Here is a 16,706-nt window from a genome sequence, read left to right as displayed (position 1 = left end):
CATCAAAACAAGGGAGTAGGACATAGGGAGGAAAAAGAGCCGAGTAAAGGAATCACTATTCGGTCGGATTAAAGGTAAGACAAAGAAGAGAAATCAGTCTGATTTCGATCTTTCATGATCTCTTTCCTAAGCTAGAGCAGTTGAATGAGAAGGATCGGACGAATCAGTCTTCTTCATACGAGGCCGATTCAGAATAGCAGGGTCAGAACCCGGCCGGAAGTCTCGCTTTGAATAAGACAGGGTACAAGATCCAGAGTCAGGATAGGAATAGTCCGCTGTCTCAGTTTCATAGTCAGACTTGGAATTCCCTCTTGCAAAAAGCAAGAAGAAAGAAGAAAGAAGAGATTAGGCGAGAGAGAGAGGGTTGAGGTTATGAAATATCTCGATGAATAAGGATAGGAAAGCTACGGGAGAGTTGTATCAGTTGAGATCCTCGACGAGAGAAAGAGTATGAAAGATCAGAGAAGAAGACGAAGGAAGAGCTTGATTATCTTTTTCTTAGTTCTGAATATCGGAAGAACCTACTATCCGAAAGCGAAGAGAGAAAGAATAAATAAGGCGCGAAGCCTTTCAGAAAGAAGAAGAAGTCAGAGATTCTTCCTGATATCTGATTTTTTCTGAACCGGAGGCAAGGCGGAGTAGGAGTTGAGAAGGGGACGTTTTGATGATTGACTTGACTATTAATGACTATCTCCTACTACTGAATCAGAAGGCAAGGCTCGACTGAAAGGTTCAAAGAATGATCGAAGAATTTGAGTCAGTTTCAGTTGAATAAACCCTTGCGCATGCAAAGGATCGGCAGGTGGGTCGGGCATTCTCAGGGTCGGCTGAGGTCTCAGTTGGGGTTTCATAGGCAGGCGTAGTAGCTTTGATTCTTGTTTAAGCTGGGGAATCTGGTTGTAGCTCTTCTTGCAGGAAGAGTAGTTGTCAGAGTTGAGACATTTCTCATAGAAGCTTGAATGCCTTATTCATTTGAAATAAATAGCCTGATTTCTTCATTTATGAACTTCGACACCCGTCTGGAGGACTCTGAAAATCTACCATATTCACAGTCGAGGCAGATTCCCTAGTATGAACTGCTATCGTTCCAGAAAAGCCTTTATCTAAGCATATCTATAAATAGCTTGACTCAAGGGATAATGCGCCGAATTTGAGTTCAAGACTAAGGCTCTTTAGGAGTAGAAATGCCTTTTGACCAAGAAGCTCAGGCCGGGGTGTGGCCAGTCCAGCTCCGATACCCATACTTTTGAGACCCCCTCACTCTTTCTATATGTTCATAAGATGGGCCCCTTGGCACCTAAGTCATAATGGGTGGAGACCAAGGTAAAGGAAGTCTTCCTAGCTGGCTATAGCGGTTGACGAAGAAGGGCAGGGTTTCAGAGGTCCTATGGAAAGTGCTTCAAAGAAGGACTAGTAAGATCTTCCTGAATCCACCTTATGTCCGGAGAAAGAATAGGACCGCGCTGCTGGGTAACTCACTCCCCCTTCATAGTTCTTCTTTCTGCTATCTTTGTTTTGACTCACAGGTCTAGAATGATAACTAATAGGGAGTAGACTGAGATAATTTAGAGGTAGCTTTCTTCCTTTAAGTAGGTTCAGACGTAGGGAGTTGGTGATCTAACTCAAATTCTTTGACCTTGCCTGACTCTAAGAAGGTAAGCTAGTAAACTACCTTGAAAGTCCGTCCTGCTTCAGAGCAGAGGGAAGGGATTCAGTCAACTCTCCGAAAGTACTCTTGGGCGAGCTAGGCTCAATTCAATCTTTGTCTTGCAGAGAGGTAGATGATTACTTGAACTCCACTGAGGGAATGAATGGCAAGTAGTGGCTCATCTTGCTTGGGTTCGGTAACTAGGCAAGCGCTAGTGAAAGTTGCTAACTAAAATAGTTCAAGCCTAAAGTTGGAACTCACACCCAAACAAAGAAAGCACGGAGCGGAGAGGGCACTTTCACCAGTACTTGAGCCGGCACCTGAACCGAGACCTAAAGCGGAACCGCGGAAGGAACCTCTTTCCCGTTGTTAAAGCAAGTACGCTTTTCTTTTTCCTTAACTTAAAGGAGAAAAAAAAGAGAATTTCTTGGTGACTGGACACCACCACTTCTATTGAGGGATTGCCAATAGAGGTTCTAAACTCCCAGGGTCAGACTTCTCACTAGGTGAGTTCCCCTAGTCTACTTATAGGTGTATAGATCCTCTAAAGGAGTAGCGAAGGGCTCTTCTGTCTAGTAGGAACTCCGAGTTAGCTGGCTCTGCCGTGCCCAAGGTATATTCCGGTTAATGTGACTTTCTTCATCCTACCCATACTTGAAGAATTCTTAGTCCGAGGTTCTAGGCTAATTTCCTTCTTTCAGTTAGGATTGCTTTCCTTACATGCTTCCACATCTCATGTCCAAAAGTGCACTTTTTGCTTGCTTTCAATTCAAGATCTGTCTTTCCCAACTATACTGAATTGGTAAAGAATCTTTTTCAGGGTTGACACAGCGACCGAGATCGAACTCTAAACCCCCTTCCTGCCAATCCTATAGCCTGAGCACCCACCTATTCAGATGATGTATTCTACTTCTTAGTTCTTGTGAAGAGTTCTTGCTTTCCCTTTAATGGGACAAGGGGCGAAGGGGCGAGTCTTCGGATTCCTCAACAGGTAACGGAGATCCCCTCTCGGTTAGTTATTCAATTGATGAAAGAAATGGATGGAACCTCCTTTGATTTTATGGATTCCCACTCGGTCTCACCTTTCCAGTCTCGTCCTCTCCCGAAACTACGAATTCCGATGAAAAGAGTACTGATACTAAATCAAGCCCTATCCATGAATTTCAGGCGGATGAATGAAGAAAAACCGAAGAGCGAAGCGACTGAATACTCGTGCAAGCGCAATCAATGAAGATCCATAAATCAGGAGAGGAATGAAATCAAGAGTCCGACTATCCACTGAAGAAAGTAGGCAAGGAAGAAATATGCTCCAAAGTCAGAACCTACTTCAATGAAGAAGGCGGAGTAGGAGTTTCATGCCGCGGAGCTTCTTTGGCCGGAGTCCTTCTGTTAAGGAGTGCAGAGCGCAAATGGAGTCCGGACTAGCTTAATTAGGTCAGAAAAATCAGACGTGGGTGTCAAACTTCTCAAGGTAGAGAAAGAGATGTTTTCATTTTTCATTTCTTCTGATGTTCATCCAGCAAGAACGTGAGCAAGCTTCTATTTTGATGCCTTCGATTCCAATAACTCATCCTTCTATCACTGGTTCGAAAAGAGGCTTCGCCCTTATATTAATGTCTTTTTCTGATTCTTGATTAGCCTATCCCGGCTATCTTGTGCTTGTACTGGGAGACGCCAAGCGTAGGTGCGATAGGGAATTACAAAAACCAGAGGTTACTCGGTACACCAATGGTTAGCTAGTGTCCTCCGTCTCATCCGATGGTACGTTTGAAAAGCTAGCTCCTCTCCAAACCACTCCTAGAACAATAAATAAAAGAATAAACTAAGGAGTCAGGATTTCTTATTGTATTCTTTTTTCTTGCCTTCTTTGCTTCCTTTGAACCTCTCGATCGGACCTTTATTCTATGGATTGAAAGAGATAGGTGGCCCCTTTATCTATCTAATGTATCAGCTGATGGGTCCCCGTTAATTCCGCTTTACAACTCATATATTCTCAGTCTCCTTCGTCAAGAAGAAGAGAAAGCGGATCTAGCTGACCTCTGTCAGGAACGGATAATGAAAGAGGGACAGCTAAATGTATAGATTTCAAGGATTTCTCCTTTCTCCTTTTAAGATAGATAAGCCTCGCGAATAAGGCATGAAAGAGCTTCTCCTTAAACGGATTTCTCATCCGAAAACTGAAACAAGAACTAGAACTGAACTGATTAAGAGAAAAGATACAGACCAAGGTCCTTCTACCCCCCGATCCGAAAGGTATCCTACTTTCAAAAGAGTTCCCCGCCTCAAGAGCGTACTCAGACTCTTCCCCTAGGCTTTCTTCTTATCTTAGGAGGAGCATTATTCTTCGCTTCGCACTACTTATATCTTATTTTCATCTTCTTATGAGCTTCGCGGAGCGCAAAGAATAAGACGACGACTGTAGGACGGAGTGCAATCAATGAAGATCCATAAATCAGGGGAGAAGTGCAAGAAAGGAAAAAGGAGACCTACCGCTACGTGGGAATTACTTGAAAGAGGAAGAAAGAGAAATCTCTCTTTGCGCTCCTCTTAAGTCTAGGCTTTCATCCTTTCGCTTCTAGTTCCATCTTTGACTTAGTGGAATTTATGAGTCCTCCGCTTTCAGACTCCTAAACGGAGCGGATAGACCAAAACCATAGATTTGAGCCCTCTCATTGATAAGGACATATGAATCTGGTGAAAAGAAAGCTAAACGGAAAAGGCAATATTGACTAATTAAGCTACTGAGGACGGGAAGAAGAAGATCAGACTGCTCCTACTCCTTAGGAGCCCTCAAATTGAGCCTTTCCTTTGTTCATTGATTCAGTCTCAACTCCTCGATCATTCTTCTCACCTAGGCTTTCTTTCTTCTTTTCTTGTTTTTCACTTGTTGTCCGCACCTTTGTTTTGAAGCATTTGAAATGCACTTTGACTTTCAAAAGGGTAAGTGAATATGGATAAAAACAAGTCCTTCGGACAGGTCACCCTCGAGAAAGCGATTCCTCTCCTACCTGGGTCTACATACATGGAGGGCCCTACTTTTGTAGGTTGAGATTCAGAAGAAGAAGATTCAGAGACAAAGCAAGAACTACCAGTTCTGAACTGATGATTTTGGAAATTTCTTTGCTTGAATTAATGTAATGAATGAATGAAAAGAATGAGATAAGCTAGAAGAATGAAGAAAGAGAATGAAACCTATTCTAAGCCAAAGCAATGGCCGCGCAAGCAACTTTGACGCCGACGAAGAGCTTGAGAAAGCCCTTAGATATTCTCACTATCATCAGAGCTTGATAATCTATTTCAAAGAAACTGATTTGATTGGCCGAGTTATTCATTATGTTTTCTTCTACCCTCCGAAGGAGTTGTCTTTCCTCAATCATTGATTTTCATAGTATTTTCAAAGAAGAAAAACCCTTCTCCGTAAAGAGCTCAAAAGGATCAGTCCAAAGGAGCGGTCAGCTTTAGCTTTAAGGATCCCCTTCTTGAAAGGCATGAAAGACTAAGGCTATATAAGTAGTAATTCTCGTAATAATCTCAGAATATACCTTGAGTTTGGACGGATGCAAGTCGGACTCTTTCTTTCTCCCCGCTACCGAGAAAAGAAGGAGAACAAAGCCACTTACAAGCTTCTGAAGCTGCCCATAAAGGCTTACTGGAACTGGAAATAGCTGTTCATACGACATAGTAGGAATCTGTCTCGATAAGGGAGGAGAGTAGTTTAAGGGCTTTGAAGCTTCCCCAGAAGGAGCCCTTGATTTGAAGAAAGCAATAACTCAAAAAGAGGAGCAAAGAATTTGCGAAAGGAGTCCAAGATTCAAGCTTCATCAATGAACAAGGGCTCGACTGAAAGGAGAGAAGGAATTCCATTAGAATGCAGCGGAGTCCTTTCATTCTTTGAACCGTCCGAAGGACTGATTTATATCCATATTAGCTTGAATTCAGCCTTTCTTGAAATTCAAGCAGTGAGGACTATGAAGACCTCCGGACCCTCTCATTGATAAGGACATATTCATATGAAACTGAGGCTCCGTAGGATAAGCTAGTCCGGACGGAAGAACTCGACTACCACGGACCGCTTCTTTGAAAGTCGACTGATAAGGTTCTTTTGAAAGTCGACTGATAAGGAGGTCAATGAGGCAGCTCGACTGATAAGGAGAGGAGCGAAGCCACTCGACTGAGGTTAGGAAGGTCAGAGCGAAGGTACTCTACGTTTCAGATATAGGGAGAGGAGCGAAGGTACTCGACTGAGGTTAGGAAGGAGAGGAGCGAAGGTACTCGTAGTTTGAAATATAGGAGAGGAGCGAAGGTACTCGACTGAGGTTAGGAAGGTTCAGAGCGAAGGTACTCGTAGTTTTCAATATAGGAGAGGAGCCCGACGATTATTATGAAATTCAATAAGTCGACTCAAAACAAAGAATAGGGGTTCTTTGAAAGTCGACTGATAAGGAGTCAATGAACAAAGGCTCATTGAACTCGACTGAGGTTAGGAAAGGAGAGGGGCGAAGCGACTCGACTGAGGTTAGGAAGGAGAGGGGCGAAGCGACTCGACTGAGGTTAGGAAGGAGAGGGGCGAAGCGACTTAAAAGGTTCGACGAAGGAGCCTGAATGAACAAGGGCTCAATAAAGAAAGAGAGGAGTAGTCCTCTTGACTCATGAAATTCGAAAAGCTGTCGCTTTCCTCATTGATAAGGTGCAAAGATGGAAGAGGCTTTTAGTGGAAAAAGAAAGGCGCAAAGAATGATCGAAGGGACTGAAATGAAAGTTCGCCTTTTATCATCTGGCAGGTGCGAGGCAAGGAGACGGAGTTATATCAGGAGAGATCATAAGCGAATATTATTTCTTTTTCGACTTCTTTCTTGAGAGGTGCAAATCTCTTATTCGACTTAGTAGAGGGATAGAGGATCTTCTTTTCTTAGTTCCCTCGGGGGAGGAAGGGGATAGTACTATTAAGCAGCAGCTAAGCAGCATCAGTCCCTTCCCCACGTAGCGGTTGAATGAGAAGGAGATAGGGGAAGGTATCTCTTTTCGGAAAGAGAAGTAGTAAGGTCTTGATCGGTAAGCTCTGAGTTATGAGCTATGAGAAAGAAATCTTTGAATAAAGGAACTTGGATTATTTTCAAGTGTTTACAGGATTTCAAGGAAGAACTCTAGAATGAGGCTGTTTACCTCAAGCCTATCAAGCTGCTTCCTTCTTCCTCGTTCCTAGTTCCTCCTTTCTATCCAGCCAGGTTCCGCAACTCATTCCACTTTTCTGATGAAACAAGAGAATGAACCTCAGCAAAAGGCTGAAGCCACTTCTGAAACTCTTTCCTCTGAACCGCGGAGTGGGGACGAGAAAGGAGGTTAAGACGAACTACGCCTACCCCCTACGGCATAATATAAGGATAGGAGTGAAAAAGAGCAAAAGGAGAAGACCCACGTAGCGGGACACAAGCCAGAGATAACCCCCTTCGGAATCTTGATCTGAACGCCACCTCAAGCCTATTTCTCTGAATAAGGCCGCGCTAACCCAGTTCACCCGGAAATAGAGAGACTGATCGGTGACCGTCCCCTAGGCTTTCTCCCCCTTTTTGCTGCCCTTCCTTATTGCCAGCACGTGGATTTCTCCTTTCAATAATAAGGAGTGAAGAGAATCTTTCCGTCGCTTACAGGCACTTCTAATCCGCTTATAGAATTGTATTCAAGGCGGGGATCCCTTACTGAGCTCCCCTGGTATCGTGCAGGCGGCCGAAAATACAACCCATTGGCTATAAGCCTCTCCTCTTGCAGCTCCTCTATGTTGGAGTCCAAAGTTGAAAGGCTCTCTTGGCCCAGGGCCTTTCGTCCACGGTTCAGGTAGAAGGGTAATATGCTTTCCCATGAAAATAATGGGAACCTTGGCCTTCTTATTATCAGGTCCCTTTCGTATTGAGCATCTAGCCTGCACTCCTGCCCATGAGCGTGAGCATCCCCTTCATCTAATTCCGACCTTGTTCCGATTCGTTTTCGGACTGCGCCTTGTCTTCCATTCACTCATCGACCACCCAGAGGTCGAAGTCATCGTGTGCCCCTTTTTAGTCGTTCTTCCTTTGTCCCTAGGCTTGATCTTCTCTTCCCTTAAGCCCTTCTTTAACATACTAAGAACAAGGCTTTTTGGTGTACTTGGCCCGCCCATAGACAAAGAGTTGCCTTCTCTTTATGGATGGGCCTCTGGAAGACGAGGTTGGTGGCGATCCAATCTAAGAATAGAGATTGATCCTCTAATTTCTTCTTAGAAGAGGGCCGGCCCCTCTCCTCGAGATAAGCTACTCGTAGCTCCATAGTGGATCTCTTTTCTTTCTAGCTTTATCTGCTGGGAATCTTCCCTGATTTTGCTTTCAGTACTGTACTTGGACCAGAGGAGCCCTGCGATCTCTGATCGCCCCTTAGCTCCAGGAAATCATCGTACTGCTCAATCCTCTCTCTAAGCTTCCGCACACGCTCGTGCTGGTTCACAATGGGTGGAAAGCCTTTTGTGCTTTGAAGCAGCCTCTGCTTCTTGCAGTATGTCTTGAAGGGAGAACTTTCCCCAGACATAGGGCTTCTTGTCTTTCTTTGGTGACATATAAAGAGAGGCTGGCCCACGCTTTATGGAATGTAAGACAGCACTGTCTTCCTTCCCATTCTGTATCGGCTCCTCTAATTCGCGGTATTGCACTCTATCTGGATGCATTCTCATTGAGTAGAGCTATATGATAATGCGCCTCGTCCTTCTCCTTCGCGACGACTATGGCAGTGCAACGGACAGAATATCTAAGCTCTAACCTACTTCCCATTTCATCCTGTGTAAATTCCCTTTCTCTGAGCTTTTCCCGCTTGGGACAGAGTTCTTAGAATGAATCAAAGAAGATGACTACTTCCCTCGAATTTCGTCCTTTTAGTTCTTCCCTCCAAATTAGTACTACTTTGAGTCATGATGCGCTGAGTGTCTAGTCAAGGCTCAAAGAATTTGAGGAGCTTGCGGGATGGGTGTCTTACTACACACCCTTGAGTCATTACATGACACATTAACTGACGAATTTGTTCACCCTAGGGACTGATCGATTGTTCTTGGTAGGCTTTTCTCTTTCTGGCTGATTTTCTTGTCTTTTTTCGACTATAATTCGCTTTCTTCCTTTTAGTAGATTTATGATCTATATGGCTCAACGAGATTTCTAGTTTTTGACTCATGGTCCCACGTAGCGGTATCTCTTTCGTGATCCGGGAAGGGTACGAGAAAGCGGCAGCTGGTGTGGAGTGGGACACAGTTTGATCGACAAGCTCAGAAAAGAATGAAAATCAAATGCAAAAGGAAGAAGGACGAGAACGGAATTGGATTACGCATCTGAATAGGAACTATATCAACTTCGATCGCAAATAGCCTATGTGCGGCGGGGACTGGTAGCTCGCTACCTGTGAGAAATAGCTGAGAAAAGGAAGCATCATTGGCTAAACCCACGAGCCAGAGACGGAATTCCCAAGTCGAATGGAAAATCACCCATTTCTGTACCGCTTCCACCGACCTCTTTTCTACTACGGTCAACTTCACTCTAAGCTAATCCAGTTCTCTGCCTAAAGGTTCACTTGAACCTACCAAGCCCAGCACTTGCCCGCTTGACGGTCGGAGCGCTCTTTTATGAAGGAGAAGCGCGTATATCTTTGATCTATGCTTGGCTGGTGGAATAGATCATTGCATGTTTGAGAAAGACTAAAGGCGATGACTTCTCAACTCAATCGAGATCGATCGCTTTTCAAGACATTATTCATTCCAATAGACCAATTTGAGCCTCTTCTTTTAGAATTGGAAAGAAGAATTTTCGCTAGTCAGATCCATACAAAAAGAAGTGCGTCTCACTGTCACGGGAATAGTCGGGATCTATTTCAAGATTCTCTTTCTTTGCGTATAGGAAATGTGCTAAGGTGGATTGAACTAATGAGTCCACTATGGGGTCATATATAGACAAAGCATCTAGATCACAATTCATATCACACAGATATAGAAGTCTGTTTTTCAAATTAGAAAGATCTTTCACTTTCAGCAATGAGTACTCATTTGGATTCAGTTTGTAGTTTTGATCTAAGAAGATAAAAAACATCTCCAACTCACTGATCATTCCCTGAATTTCACTCTGAATACGCAAACATTTGAATTTCCTTTCGTTGACCTTCTTTCTTGGGTCGGCTACAATTCTCCTACTTATTCCATTCTCCTGTGGCATCTCTTGCTTTAGCTTAGGTGCTTGTCTTGAAAAAGTGCTAAAGCTAGCGCTGATTTGATTTAGTTGGAGAATAAAGGACTGAGAGCAGGCCTCGCGCTCAAGTCGAGACTCTTATATGTCAATAGAGAAAGCAGATTCAGTTTCCCTTTATGAGTACCTATTGGGTTCGAAACTTGCTCCTTCCTGAGTTTTTGGCAACAATTCTCTATTACATAGCTCTTCTTCTCTTCTCAGTCTTGCTTCCCCGCGGGGTTTGAGCTAAGCGTGCCACTAGCCTTTACACAGCTGATTAGCCTCGAGTCAGGCCTCAGATCGGAAGTGCTTTCGCTCTCAACTCTTCTTTCTTATGCCCGAAAACTAGAATCTCTCTGCTTCCATAGAATGAAAACCACTCTTTCCTTCCTTCCTAGAATAGTCCGCTTGTCATTGACTTCCATAAAAGAAGAAGAAAGAGTATAGAACTCATATCAAAATGAAAGAGGAAGACGTCTAAAGAAAAGAAAGACATTCAGTTGATGTACGGGGTCAAAGCCCTTCTATGGGAACATTCGCCTACCGCATGTAGGCCGGGGGCCTGAAATTGGTCCTGAAAGCTAGCCAGGATTGATTATTCTATTCCAACTTCGACGATTGCCAAATCCAAATTCAATTCATACACTTGCATTGACCATCTGACCCCGTAGTTAGGAGTCTGAAGACCTCAGTAGTAGTCTGTTTTCATCATCCATATGTAATAAAGAATTTCACAATTCAAAGAAAATCAATATAGATCCTCAGATCGTTGCTAAGGCTTTCTCGTCAGGCTTTCCTCTTCGAGCAGACATAGGAAGAGTGAAGCATAGTATAGTCACTTCCGGAATGAATAGCAAAGTCTCATATCTTCTTCTAGTGAGTGAAAGCAATCAATGAACAAGGAAATGTCCAATGGTCAGCGGGAATCTATATCAAAGCTCGAATACTAGACTAATGAGATAGAAGAAATGAATATCTAAGAAGATTCAACTAGTCAATATCATAGAGTAGAAGAGTCAGTTGTAGTTCTTGTATCATATGAAAGTCAGGGAAGAGTGGTTGTTCTATTAGATAGTGGATCTCCCCACTACGCGGTGGATATGGAAATGAAATGGATCGAGGCTCAAAGAATGTGAAAAGGACTTCGGACTGATCCTTTGGAGTCTTCTTCCTTCTATTTAAGTAGGTGATGGACTGCTTCTTAGCTCAAATTCATCAAATGCAAGAGCCAAAATTCACTCTTTGACTAGGGAAAGAGCACCAGAAAAGGGGGATGAGAATCAGTAAGTCTGACTCGGTAACCAAAATAGCTTGTCAATTCAAGCCCTCGGCAGCTAAAGGCTGCTAATAGTCATCGTCTGGGTGTCCAACGATTATGATGAGATCTCGCCATTCTTTGCGCTCCATCTCCTGCTATCCTCGGAAAAAGCTATGTATTCCTTATTCTCCTCTTGGAATCAGGCATCTTCTTTTTTCTTCTTGGGGGGCATAACAATTCTGATGTTTAAAGGGAGCCGCAAAGGCTCTATCCCCATTGTAGTAAAGAAGATATATAGGCCCACATGGCCTAATGTGGGTTTCCTTCCGATCTACATATAGAAAGATGTCGGAAGCTTTGGGGCTCTCCCTGTCGTTGTGGCGGAGTTTCACACCCATAATTGGTATGAGAGCGAAGTTGAGTAGATTCAACCCAGCCTGGGTGGACCTGCTCATATCTGATAGAGATATAAGGGGGATTTTCTCCCGGGTTATTAGACCTCCTAACTGGAAGGATAATAGAATCCTTATCCCTTCTGATCTCGAGCAGGCAAAAAAGAGGGTCAAAACCATCCCTCTCTTTAGGAAAGAAGAGATCTTTGATCCTCTCATATAGGGATCCCCTAGAATTTTGAAAACAATCATTGAGAGAATGAAGAATGTAATTCTCTACTCTAAGAGAATTGTAGGAAATGGCCGGGATCTACCATGAGGTCCTGCGTACACGCTCTTGTAAGAAAAGCGTTCCAGAACGTCTGAACTTGCGCTCTCATAAATTCGGTAAGGACTGAGCTTTCATTCCACAAATTCTTTGCGCCTCTCCTTTTAAGAACATAAGCTACGCCCTTCTTCATTCAGTCCTTCGTAGCTTTATTCTGCTTCGCACCTTTCAGGTTCATATGGGGAATTAAGCTAGTCCGGACCCTTATTTATTCTGGACCCCTTCTCATTGCTGACGATTTCGATTTTCTTTCTCCGATCCTCTTCGTTCTGTCTTCTTTCCGACGGATCAGCCCTATGAGATCGAGAAGGGCTTCCGATTCTGTATGACAAGAGAACGAGCATTCGCTGGACGGCCAAAGATTGAATGAAATGTTGGCATGGGGTTTCGGCAATTGAAATTCCATTTTCAGTCTTTTGAAATTGAAATTGATCTTGTATACGCCGGTTTGAAGCAGACCTTGGAGCATCCAAAGGAAGCAGCAGAGGCAGCTGTGGCAGAGACAAGAGCAAAAGCACTAGTCTCCGTTGATCACCTATCAGCAGGGGAAGGCAGCATAGGTGGCAGGAACTGACTAGGGGTTTAGATAGCAATTCGCAGAGCATTCGTTTACCTCTCGGGTCGAGAGCAGCCAGCCCTAGAGGTACCACACTCAGAGCGGGATTCCAAGCGCTACGTGGGACGGATCCCTACCTCCCACAACCGACCCATCATTTCTCAAGCTGATTTTTGAGGCGGGCACAGGTGGAGACACAAGCAAAGGCAGATCCCCTTAGAACTTCATAATCCCGGAATCCTTCCTATTTATTTGAGAGACTAAGGTTCACATTTACCCATAATCCATTGAAGTAGCACCAGCGGCAAAGGTAGAGGTTCCTTCGGCTTAAGGAAAGGAAGTTGACTTCGTGACCCGGATTGAAGCAAAGACGCAATACACACGGAGGTGGGAACTTCAGTCTTCTATATATACATCAAGGCCGACCTACTTCTAAAAAAACGGAAGAAAGAATTGACTCCATTGATGCATTAATGACCCAGTCAAAGGTAAAAGCACTCGATCGCCCATATACGAAAAGAAAACCACTTTCAAGAAAGAAAGATTGAGATTTCGAATCCCTTTCCCTTTGGCAAGGTTAGAAGCCAAGCGGACTATTAAGGAGCGCAAAGAGGACTCCTCCTTCGGAGCCTTCGGTAGCCAAAGCTTGACTAATCAGAACTACCCGCCTGAGTCGGCAAAAATCCTTTTTCTCCCTTTCTGTTCCGTAAAGGGTCAATATCCGGATTCATAGCCCATTCATACCCGCTTCCCCCAAGGTATAAGTCAGGAAAAGCTTGAAAGCAGATCTGACAAATACTTGGAGGTATGGAGCCACCGTCGGTATCAGTTTTGCGTGCGTAGTACGCGTAGGTTCCGGTCCCATGGGTACCTCCCCCATGGCAGCCACGTATGGACGTCCAGACTCGGATAACTACGATTAATGCCTTCTTGTCTCGGACCCCTAGGCTTCCGTGCAATCCTGGGAGCCTTAAAGAGGAATCCGAGGTGAAGTGAATCAATCATTTTCTGATTTTAGCAATTCTTTCCTTTAATCGTTATAGAACCTCCGCGCAATCTAGAAAGAACCCGAAGGCTTAAGCCGAAACTCGGCTGACTCCTAGCAAGACCGAAGCTCCCGTAGAGGAGCTGAGAAAATATACCTACCCCACCCTCATGACGCGGATAAGAAGGGAGGAAAGAGAAGGGAAAAAGAAAGAAAAAGAGCTAAGCTTGAAATCTTCTTTGAACCTCCCTCTCTCCCCAGTTGTCGGTAGCCGCTAGAGCTATCGGCTTCGGGTTTGAAGGTAGGTTCTATTTCTCAGCTCCTTGAAGGGAGAGGAGGTCTTCCGTCTTTGTCTTTCCTTCCAGTCAGTCAGTCTTCTCTCCTTCCTTATAGACAACTTATAAACAAATGATAGTTAGAGTGGACTGAAGCCGTGCGGGGGTGGTTCGAAGGGAAGGGATGGAGAATCTGAGCATCGGTGGGCAACCCGGAGCGTACTCCAAAAAGGAAGTGACTGCGGTTGCCCGCATCAGAGCGTCTTATCATATGCCCCCGTGGGGGTTAGGGAGGAAAGCCTGAAGTCAGAGGAACTCTATTCCATCCGAAGGCTTAAGAGGGAAGAGGGAAAGGGGGGGAATCCAGCTAGACCAATGCTGCCTGCCGATAGCGATAGGCTTATTCGTGGAACAGCTCCACATTCAAACTCTCATAGTGGCACGCTGGGAGACCAGAAAGAAAGGATAGGTTATCAGCAGCTTCCCTAGAATCTGAATCCGCTCTCTCTTTCATCCATACAGAAAGAAAATAGGAACTCCTTCTTTCAGTGAGTAGGAAGAAAAGAGTAACTCAAAGAAGAAGTATTCTCTCTTTCCGTCTCGTCTCAGCACACCAAGCAAGAGTAGCATTCTCTTTTTCATAGGCATCCATGCTTGACGGCTTTCCTCAGCTAAGGAATTCGATCTGGGTGAAAGAGGGTCTCAGTTTCCGAGTCATAGAGTAGGAATAGCCCTAGCCTCCAGCGCTCACAATTCTTCTCTTGTGGGGTCCCCGGCCCAGGTCTCATTAACCGTTTAGGAAGAGTGCTCGATAGACTAAAGATTCACCGAAAATCTGAGCAAAACAAGATCCAGTCCGAAGGACAGACAGGTTAATATGGATAGGACTGAGGACGGGATTTCTCACGCAATATGCTTTGCGCCTCGCAATATTCTTTGCACCTCTCCTTTTCATGCGCTTCGCTTCTCACGCAATATTCTTTGCGCCTAGCGTCTGCTTTAAAGGTAGAAATCTTCTTTCTTTTTTTTTCCATAATAGTCCGTCCTCCGGCAGTCGCAATATTCTTTGCGCCTACAACAAAGAAGATTTCAGTTCATTTCTTTCGAAGGAGCGGAAGCGGAGCGTAGCGGAAAGAGCCTGAAAACAAAGGTCCAGGTGATTTATCCGGAGGGACTATCCAAACAAAGGTCCAGGTGATTTATCCGTAGGACTATCCATTATCATAGAACTTTGCGCCTTTCTTTCGAAGGAGCGGAGCGTAGCGAACAGCCGTCAAAAAATGATACCCATCAGAGGGAAAAAGAAGAATGCGGTCGGGGATTTTGAGGGTTAGGAGAAGGCAAGAAAAGAAAGGCAGGGATCTTGTTCAGATTTCCGCTTTCTTTTGCCTTGATAAAGAAATTCCACCCATCTATTATCCTTGATAAATGGTTTGGTCTCCATTTTGAGGATTTATATGAGAGCCTAGGCTTTCCACAAATCATTGACACACTGATTCTTCTTATGTCTTTTTCTTTCTTTTTTCATGTAGTCTGAGGGGCTTTATTAGTTTTTTTTTCGATTCATATTCTGACAAATATTAGCCCGTATATGCGTCTTACATTGTCCTCAGTCTGAGAGCGGAGAAAGACAAGAGGTTTCTCCACAGGATATTGCTTTACGTATTCAGAACACGCTCCGTTGCGGTGTCGATTGTCATTTCTACTGAAAGAAAGGTGCGGATTAATTACTCAGTAGCCGTCAATACGGTTGGAAGGTATACTGGTACTGATCCAAAACAAAGGGCGAAAACAAAGGCGCAAAGAATATTGCCGAGGTTCAAAGCATATTGAACCGCTTCCAATCCAAATTCCAAACACCAAACAAAGGCTCGACTGAAAGGAGAGGCGAAGGCTCAAAGAATGATCGACGAGACTGAAAGGCGCAATTCAATATGCGATTGATACATCAGCTTTTTTCGATAGCTACCCCGCCGACTCTATCTTTTTGAGAATCAGCTTTCCCGGAGCGTAGCTACTTAATCAGCTCTTGAAACTTCATGGAGCGTAGCGACTCAGATCGCTAGCCTAAATCTCTACTTTCCCGGAGCGTAGCTACTTAATCTGCTTGCTTGGAACTCTATCTTTTTGATCTGCTTGGAGCGAGACCGCGACTGAATCATACTTCAAGAGAGCCCGCAAATTGCGCCTTCTACGCGTCCAAGTAATTCATAAGAAGCCAGAAGAGGTCAGACTCCGTCTCTCTTATTTATAGGCGTCTGGAACGGGTGAAAGAGAGAGAAGAACTTCCGAAAGAGGTCTCGCAACCGGTACGTGGTAGTTTAATGCATAGCTGCTGAATACCTATCATACTTGTCCGGCTTTTCATTGTCGGCCATATCGATCTGGCTGCTTGGGGCTTCGCCCTTCAATATTGGAAGCGGAGCGGTGGGTTCGGGGGGCTTCGCCCGCGGAGTGGGATCCAGGAGCGTAGCCTAGCCTTTAAAGAAGGACTTTCTCCCGCGTAGCGACTCTATCTTTTTGAGATAGCTACCCCGGAGCGGAGGCAGAGCCGTAGCGTAGCCTTCTTCACTTGCGCTCCTTAACCTCAAACCTTGTTCATTGACTCCTTCTTAGTCTCGGTCCTCTCCCCCCTATCGTCGGCGAGCCGCTTTCGCTCCTTCGCACCTTGACTTTATTCAATGAGCTTTGAGCCTTCGCAATATTCTTTGCGCCTCCCGTCCGACCTGTCTTATGGAACCTTCGGACCTGTCTTATGGCACAAAAGGAAAGAAAAGAAAAGAAGAATGAACTCATTAACGAGAATGAAAGAATAATTATTCTTGAATAACCTTGTTTTTACGGAGCGGAATCCAGAATAGACCTCTCTTTATCCGGACCAGAAACTAGAACTCTCATCAAAGTCTGTGAATTTCTTTGATAGGCCTTTCTTCTTTCATTGCGTTTTCCCGTCTTTTTTCTTGCATTTTCTTCCTTTTTCTCATCTTTCTATTTAACGATAATAGAGTTCAAAATCAGGCATTTGACTGAAAAGTTGCT

The 16,706-nt window shown here is 44.4% G+C and overlaps 1 long non-coding RNA gene across 1 annotated transcript in view; it reads left to right on the top strand.

Moving 5' to 3' along the window:
* The first annotated feature begins 5,954 nt into the window (after positions 1-5,954).
* LOC127150582 (uncharacterized) overlaps positions 5,955-16,706 on the top strand; it is a 191,938-nt gene continuing 181,186 nt past the window's right edge. The window contains exon 1 of the long non-coding RNA XR_007822989.1: positions 5,955-5,986. This is a non-coding gene — a long non-coding RNA (uncharacterized LOC127150582). The remainder of the gene's footprint in view (positions 5,987-16,706) is intronic.

The sequence above is a fragment of the Cucumis melo genome, chromosome 8 (assembly GCF_025177605.1).
Source record: "Cucumis melo cultivar AY chromosome 8, USDA_Cmelo_AY_1.0, whole genome shotgun sequence".
Lineage (NCBI taxonomy): Eukaryota > Viridiplantae > Streptophyta > Magnoliopsida > Cucurbitales > Cucurbitaceae > Cucumis > Cucumis melo.
The sequence above is the reverse complement of the archived record's forward strand: the minus strand, read 5'-3'. Positions and strand labels throughout refer to the sequence as shown.